This window comes from Sciurus carolinensis, unplaced genomic scaffold, assembly GCF_902686445.1.
Source record: "Sciurus carolinensis unplaced genomic scaffold, mSciCar1.2, whole genome shotgun sequence".
In the NCBI taxonomy this organism is placed as follows: Eukaryota; Metazoa; Chordata; class Mammalia; order Rodentia; family Sciuridae; genus Sciurus; species Sciurus carolinensis.
In genome coordinates this window covers 151089-159040 of record NW_025920135.1, presented here as the reverse complement: position 1 = coordinate 159040, position 7952 = coordinate 151089, and positions in this window count along the sequence as shown.

Genomic DNA, 7952 nt, shown 5'->3' with positions numbered 1-7952 from the left:
GTCAGGCAGTCAATCAGAGAACCAAGTACCCTGAAATTCACCCTATCAAATTTCTGATCCATTGTAGCTGCTCTTATGAGTTCCTTTGAGCCACAGGATTCACAGCATTGGAGAGAGTTGGGTTCTCCCTTGCCTCTCCAACTGGAGTTTACCAAGGCAAAAATACTCTTGTTTTTTTTTTTTATTTCACTGGGTTTGTGAAGCTCAATTAAGTCTTTGCTAGGCTCAGAGTGGTTTATCCAAGCCTAGCCAACATCTCTTAGGTCTGGGTTTCTACTACTCATTTTTAGAGCTGTAGTATACTCTCAAGATGACTCCTAGTTTGGCTCTCCACTGATGATTAGTAAACTGATGTAAATTTTTTTAAGATCAATTTAATGAATTGAACAATCTGCTTCAGCAAGAGCATATTGGCCCTCTAGTCCCAGGAGTTTTCACTTGGAGACTCAGAGAAATACTATTTCCACTATTTGAGTTCTGAGTAACTGACCTAGGAGACATGCTACCTCACTCTAATACACCATTTTTCCTGCCTTGATAATAATCTTTTTTTGATTTTTTCAAAGGTGTACATATCACTCTACGAGTTTTTCATATCTTAAGTCATTAAACCAAAAATGTGATAGCAGTAATAATATTCAATATTATGACATTTTATGAAGTGTCCATTACATAGTAGAACTCCATTTTTACCAAATTTCATTTGATCTGGAATACAGATTTAAAAAAAAAAAGAGTTTGAATGTTAAAACAGTTATCAGAGCAGGGCAGTTATTATAAATGAGAAGAGCAATGGAAACATGTTAAGACTACAGCAAAGTCATTTGGATCAAGTGATACTTGTATTTTATGTGTGCATATATAACAATATAAACTTTTTATACATTAAAATATATTTTTATGTTTGAAAAAATTAAAATATTCATTTTTTTAAAACATAAATCAAATTGAGGTAGAGAAGTTCTTTTAAAAAATGACTGAGTCAGGCACAGTGGCACATACCACTAATCCCAGCTGTTTGGGAGGAGGAGTTAAGAGGATTGTAATTTCAATGCCACCCTAGGCAACATACCAAGGCCCTAAGCAACTTAGTGAGACCCTGACTCAAAATAAGAAACAAGAATAAAAAGTCCAAAGGATATGTATCCATGGGTACCGTCCATGGTCAAAATAAATAAATAAATAAGGCTATAATGGTCAAAAGGACCATGAGAAGAATGATCAATATTATCTCAAACAATATTTTGTTTAAGAAGGTGGCAATCGCCCAAGAAGAAACAATGCCCCTTTAAGAGTGAAGTATTAATAGGGATGAAGTTTCTTGTGGTCAAATTCTTAAAAGATAGATTTGGTTGTATTTTCCAAACACACTGAAATAACCAAATTCTTCTGTTTAAATAATTTTTTTTCCAAAAAACCCACTGATGCATACTAATTTGTGCAAGATCTGAGAGTTTAAAGTAACAGTTTCAGATAATCATCCAATAATACCAAATCCATATTCTTTCTAATGGTAATGCCAGGTAACAATGGCTGCTTAAAAGTACCAATTTTAAGAGATGAGTAACAATCCAGTACTACTGGGTTTTCTTACATAGGGATTTATTTTTTGTAATTTATTTAATACATGTCTATCAAAATTGCTACCTGAGGTTCATGACTGGATCAAGAAATCCTTTCACAATGTGAGGATGATCTACTCATAACTAAGTCCAACAATGAACTCAGATTTTTAGATACTGTATTGCTTCAGTGAAACACCTCACCTCATGGAGATATAAAATGTCCACTAAAGTGGCTGAGTTTTGTAAACAAGTCACCTATCTGGGATTCCAGATTACCCAATGGACCTGAATTTTGATGTCAGATTTAAAGAAGTCTTATCCTGACTTCTATAAGTCTATCTTAAGCCTTATAGAAATCAGAGACCAAAGACGGTTACATGGGTTCCTGTAAACGTCAGTGTTATGATTTAGATATTTGTTGTCCCCCAAAAGCTTATGCATTAGACAAGGCAAGAATGTTCAAATATTAAATGATTAGGTTATAAGAGTCTTGCCTATTCAGTGCATTAAGCCTCTGATAAGGATGGAATCCTATCTTTAGGTGAGGAGGGTATGGCAGGAGGAAAAGAGTCCCTGGCACCATCTTCCCAGATGCTTTTCTCCACCACACTCTCCTGCCATGGTGTTCTGTCTCATCCCAGTCGCTAAGGAAGGGAATCAAACATCTCTGCACTGAGACTTCTGAAACAAGAGACCCATAATAAACTTTTCCTTCTCTGAAATTACTCTTGTAACTAATTTTGGTCAAAGCCATAAAATATCTAATTGAAAGAGTCAGATACTGGTCCCTAATTTTGGATTAATATGTAAACTTCTGTATGAGGCCTTAAAATGAACAAATAAAATATTTGACTTGTATACTAGAATTCCAAACTGCCTTTGAGAAGCTAAAATATCCTCATGACACTCCCTACCCTACACCTGCCTGACATGTAAAAGGTGATAAGACTATATAGAGATGAGAAACAAGGTACAGTCTTGAAATTCTCAGCTTGACCATACAGTGAAAGGAGGTTTCTCCTTTCTTTGGGGTGTGATTTCCACTTGTGATATATCACAAAAGGCTGAGAAACCCACTCTCAACCATTTCTTTGGGGAAAAATATATCTCAACAAAGTACAGCACAGATGAGAAATTTCAAAAGGTTTCACAAAGAAGGAAACATTAAAATGACAAAAATGAATATGAGTATAAAGCAATAATATTTAAGGAAGGTAAAATTCAAGCTAAAACACTACTGTACATTCATCAGGAAAGAAAAAAGCAAACACACACATACAAAAATTCTAATGGTCACAGAGATGTTAAGTGATTGGAATTGTCAGACCTGTTGTGGCAAGATAAAAAAATAAAGCAACTTTGGAAAATGGAGTGGTGCTATCTACTCAGGCATATACTATGAACCATTAATTCTACCCCTAGACAGAAGAGAAGTGGGAAAATGATTGTATGAGAATGCCCCCAACATTGCTGCCTTTACCACTGGGAAAGTTTCCTCCAGCTGCCACCACACTGTGCAGGATAGGGCCCTTCAAGCTGGATGATGGAACCCACTTTTTATGTAAGTTCAAACAGAACCCCAGCACCATCTATTTAGCACCAAGGACCTGAAGGATAAGAAGAATATGAAGGATAAAGCAAAATGGAAAGAGCAAAATAAAGAAGTGGTAAAAGAGACCAAGAAGGTGGTTGAGGAGAAAAGAACCTGCTGAGGATGAGGAGAGGAATAAACAATAGGCAGAAGACAAGAAGGAACAGGAGAAAGAAGATAAAGTGAATTCCAATTGGTATAAATCAGAAAGTGGGGTGAAAGCATGAGAACCCTTCCAATGGGTTTGGGATAGGATGCCCCTTATAAAGTGAGAGCATAAAAAAAATTAGGTTGTGGACATTTTACTTGCACAAGAGATGCCACTCTTTTAACTCCAGCCTTCTCATTTTCACCTGTCTAGAGGCTGACACTCCCCACTCACTCTGCCATTGTTACACCATCTGGCCTCCTCCATTTGAGCTTTTCACTGATCAACAGTTGCACTTCTCCCCTTCTTTGCTTTCTTGCTTCCTCATGCCACTTATACTCTGGTGGCCTCTCTTAGCAGTCCCCAGCATTGCATCCTGCTCCAGCCCTTTCCTTCTTCCTCTCTAGATTTACCCCACATCCTCTTCTATCACAGAGCAGGAGGCTGGGGTGGGGTCAGGATTGGAAACAAGACCACAGCTTCCATTTTCTCCTCCAATTTTACATTAGCGAGTAAAGAGGGAGTAATTCTTTTGTTTTATTTTGTGCTTGTTTTGTTTTTTTAAAAAGGATAAATAATACTATGTAGAAAAGAAAAAGAGAACTTACCATTGAGGATTGTGAAGGGGTACTAAGAGAAAGAGGGCATGAATGGGTCATTAGGACATCATTAATGTTCTATTTCTTGGTGTAAGCAATAGCACATGGTATGTTTCCTTTGTGGTAACTCAAGGATCTCTATAATTTCAAAGTTTGCCTGTTCTTGCTGTGCTCAATAAAATCAAATTTATTACATGAATGACTGTGAAGAAGAGTGAAAAGAGGGATTTAAAAGGACATTTGGGAACATTCTATTTTTTTTGTTTTTTTTACATAGGGCAATGATGTTTATTTTTTTTCCTTCCCCCCCACCCCTCCCACCCCTCTTTTCCCTCTGTACAGTCCTTCTTTCCTTCATTCTTACCGCTCTCCATCTCCCTAACCCTAAACCTAACCCTAAACCTAATGCTAACCCCTCCCACCCCCCATTATATGTCCTCATCCGCTTATCAGCGAGATCATTCGTCCTTTAGTTTTTTGAGATTTGTTTATCTCACTTAACATGATATTCTCCAATTTCATCCATTTGCCTACAAATGCCATAATTTTATCATTCTTCATTGCGGAGTAATATTCCATTGTATATATATGCCACAGTTTCTTTATCCATTCATCAACTGAAGGGCATCTAGGTTGGTTACACAATCTGGCTATGGTGAATTGAGCACCAATGAACATTGATGTGGCTGTATCACTGTAGTAGGCTGATTTTAAGTCCTTTGGGTATAGGCCAAGGAGTGGGATAGCTGGGTCAAATGGTGTTTCCATTCCAAGCTTTCTGAGGAATCTCCACACTGCTTTCCAGAGTGGCTGCACTAATTTGCAACCCCAACAGCAATGTATGAGTGTTCCTTTTTCACCACATCCTCGCCAACACCTATTGTTGCTTGTATTCTTGATAATTGCCATTCTTATTGGGGTGAGATGAAATCTTAGGGTAGTTTTGATTTGCATTTCCCTTATTACTAGGGATGATGAACATTTTTTCATATATCTGTTGATTACTTGTACATCTTCTTCTGTGAAGTGTCTGTTCATTTCCTTAGCCCATTTGTTGATTGGATTATTTGTATTCTTCCTGTAGAGTTTTTTGAGTTCTTTATAGATTCTGGAAATTAGCGCGCTATCTGAGGTATGGTTGGCAAAGATATTCTCCCACTCTGTAGGCTCTCTCTTCACATTGCTGATAGTTTCCTTTGCTGAGAGAAAGCTTTTTAGTTTGAATCTATCCCAGTTGTTGATTCTTGCTTTTATTTCTTGTGCTATGGGAGTCCTGTTAAGGAAGTCTGATCCTAAACCAACAAGTTGAAGATTTGGACCTACTTTTTCTTCTATAAGATGCATGGTCTCTGGTCTGATTCCGAGGTCCTTGATCCATTTTGAGTTGAGTTTTGTGTAGGGTGAGAGATAGGGGTTTAATTTCATTCTATTGCATATGGTTTTCCAGTTTTCCCAGCACCATTTGTTGAAGAGGCTATCTTTTCTCCATTGCATATTTTTGGCACCTTTGTCTAGTATGAGAAAATTGTATTTATTTGGGTTTGTGTCCATGTCCTCTATTCTGTACCATTGATCTACCTGTCTATTTTGGTACCAATACCATGCCGTTTTTGTTACTATTGCTTTGCAGTAGAGTTGAAGATCTGGTATCGCAATACCCCCTGCTTCACTCTTGATACTGAGGATTGCTGTAGCTATTCTAGGTTTTTTATTTTTCCAGATGAATTTCATAATTGCTTGCTCTATTTCTGCAAGGTACATCATTGGGATTTTAATTGAAATTGCTTTGAATCTGTTTAGCACTTTAGGTAGTATAGCCATTTTGACAATATTAATTCTGCGTATCCAGGAACATGGGGGATCTTTCCATCTTCTAAGGTTTTCTTTAATTTCTTTCTTTAGTGTTCTGGAATTTTCTTTTTAATCCAATTAGCCAGTCTGTGTCTTTTGATTGGTGAATTCAGGCCATTAACCTTCAGGGTTATTATTGTGATATGATTTGTATTCCCAGTCAATTGACTCATATTTGTTTTTGACATGATTTGGTTTCTTCTTTATTTGGCTATTCCTTTAGGCTAGCGCCTCCTGTTGCTGATTTGCATTGTTGTTTTTCATCTTTTCCTCATGGAATATTTTGCTGAGAATGTCCTGTAATGCTGGCTTTTTTTTGTAAATTCCTTTAGCTTTTGTTTATCATGGAAGGATCTTATTTCATTGTCAAATTTGAAGGTAAGTTTTGCTGGGTATAAGATTCTTGGTTGGCATTCATTTTCTTTCAGGGCTTGGTAAATGTTGTTCCAGGCCCTTCTAGCTTTTAGGGTCTGGATTGAAAAATCTGCTGATATTTTTATTGGTTTCCCTCTGAATGTAATTTGATTCTTTTCTCTCGCGGCCTTTAAAATTCTGTCTTTATTTTGTATGTTAGGTATTTTCATAATAATGTTCCTTGGTGTGGATCTGTTGTAATTTTGTATATTTGGAGTTCTATAAGCCACTTGTACTTGGTTTTCCATTTCATTCTTCAGATTTGGGAAATTTTCTGACATTATTTCATTGAATAGATTGTTCATTCCTTTGGTTTGTTTCTCTAAGCCTTCCTCAATCCCAATAATTCTTAAATTTGGCCTTTTCATGATATCCCATAATTCTTGTAGATTCTGTTCATGATTTCTTACCATCTTCTCTGTTTGGCCAACTTTGTTTTCAAGATTAAATAATTTGTCTTCAATGTCTGAGGTTCTGTCTTCCAGGTGTTCTATCCTATTGGTTATGCTTTCTATGGAGTTTTTAACTTGGTTTATTGTTTCCTTCATTTCAAGTATTTCAGTTTGTTTTTTTTTTTTCAGTATCTCTAACTCTTTATTGGAATGATCTCTTGCTTCCCGTATTTGGTCTTTTATCTGTTGATTGGTGCGATCATTTAATGCCTGCATTTGCTCTTTCATCTCCTCCTTCAATGCCTGCATTTGCTCTTTCATCTCCTCATTAGCTTCCCTGATCATTTTAATTATGTACATTCTGAACTCCCTTTCTGACATTTCTTCTGCTGTGCTGTCATTGGGTTTTATTGATGTAGTATCTAGGTTTGTTTGGGACATTTTCTTCCCTTGTTTTCTCATATTGGTCAGCTGTCAGTGGGACCCTGAGATATTGCAGTTTTCCGCTGTTGGCTTATAGTGTCCCGGTAGATTTCCAGTGTATCACCTCCCAGCCTTCAGTAGCTTGATGTCTTGGAGGAATCTGATAATGCAGTGCACCTGAAGAAAACTGCCCCTAGCCCCCTACTGGTTCCACGGATTGGAGCTGGCTCTGTGCGGAAAGGCTCTTACTGTGGGCCTGCACCCTGCAGCTGGCCGTGTGGGAGGAGCCCACTGCTGGAGTGTGGAAGGCTACCTTGGGAAGACTCTAGCTGCCCTGCCCGGCTCCGATGAGCCACCTCTATCTTGACCTGCCACCCGGGCCGAGCTTTACCCAGTGGGCAGACTCACCTGTGGCTCTATTTGAGTCCGAGTCTCTCAAAGCCTCCCCTTCTTAACTCCTGGGTTCTGGAGTGACTGGGGGTGCAGTCACCCTCTAGGCCACCATCTTGGATCACCCTGTGAAGACAGCCTGCAGCCAGAGTGGGCAGAGCCGCCTGAAGAGGTCTCTGGCTGCTCTGCCCTGATCCCAGAGGCTGCTTGCGGATTGAAGCTCTCCGTTGGTTCGGGGGCTTGTTGCTGGTTCTATGTAGAAAACCTCTCACTGGGCGGTCTGGTCTGAGAAGCTAGCCTTGAAAGGCACCTCCCACCGCAGGGGTCCAGGCTACTTGGGGAAGTCTCTGGCTGCCCTATCCTGGTCCCTGAAGCTCCTTGTGTGCCGGAGTACGCTGCGCTGCGCTGGCTCCGGGACTTGGAGCTTTTTCTGGTCAGAAAGGCTCTCACTAGTGGGCCCGTTCTGAGAACCTGGAGAAGCTGGCTGTGTGGGCGGGGCCCACCGCCAGAGTGCACAGGGCTGCCTGTGGAATACTCTAGCTGCCCTGCTCGGCTCCGATAAGCCACCTCTATCTGGGC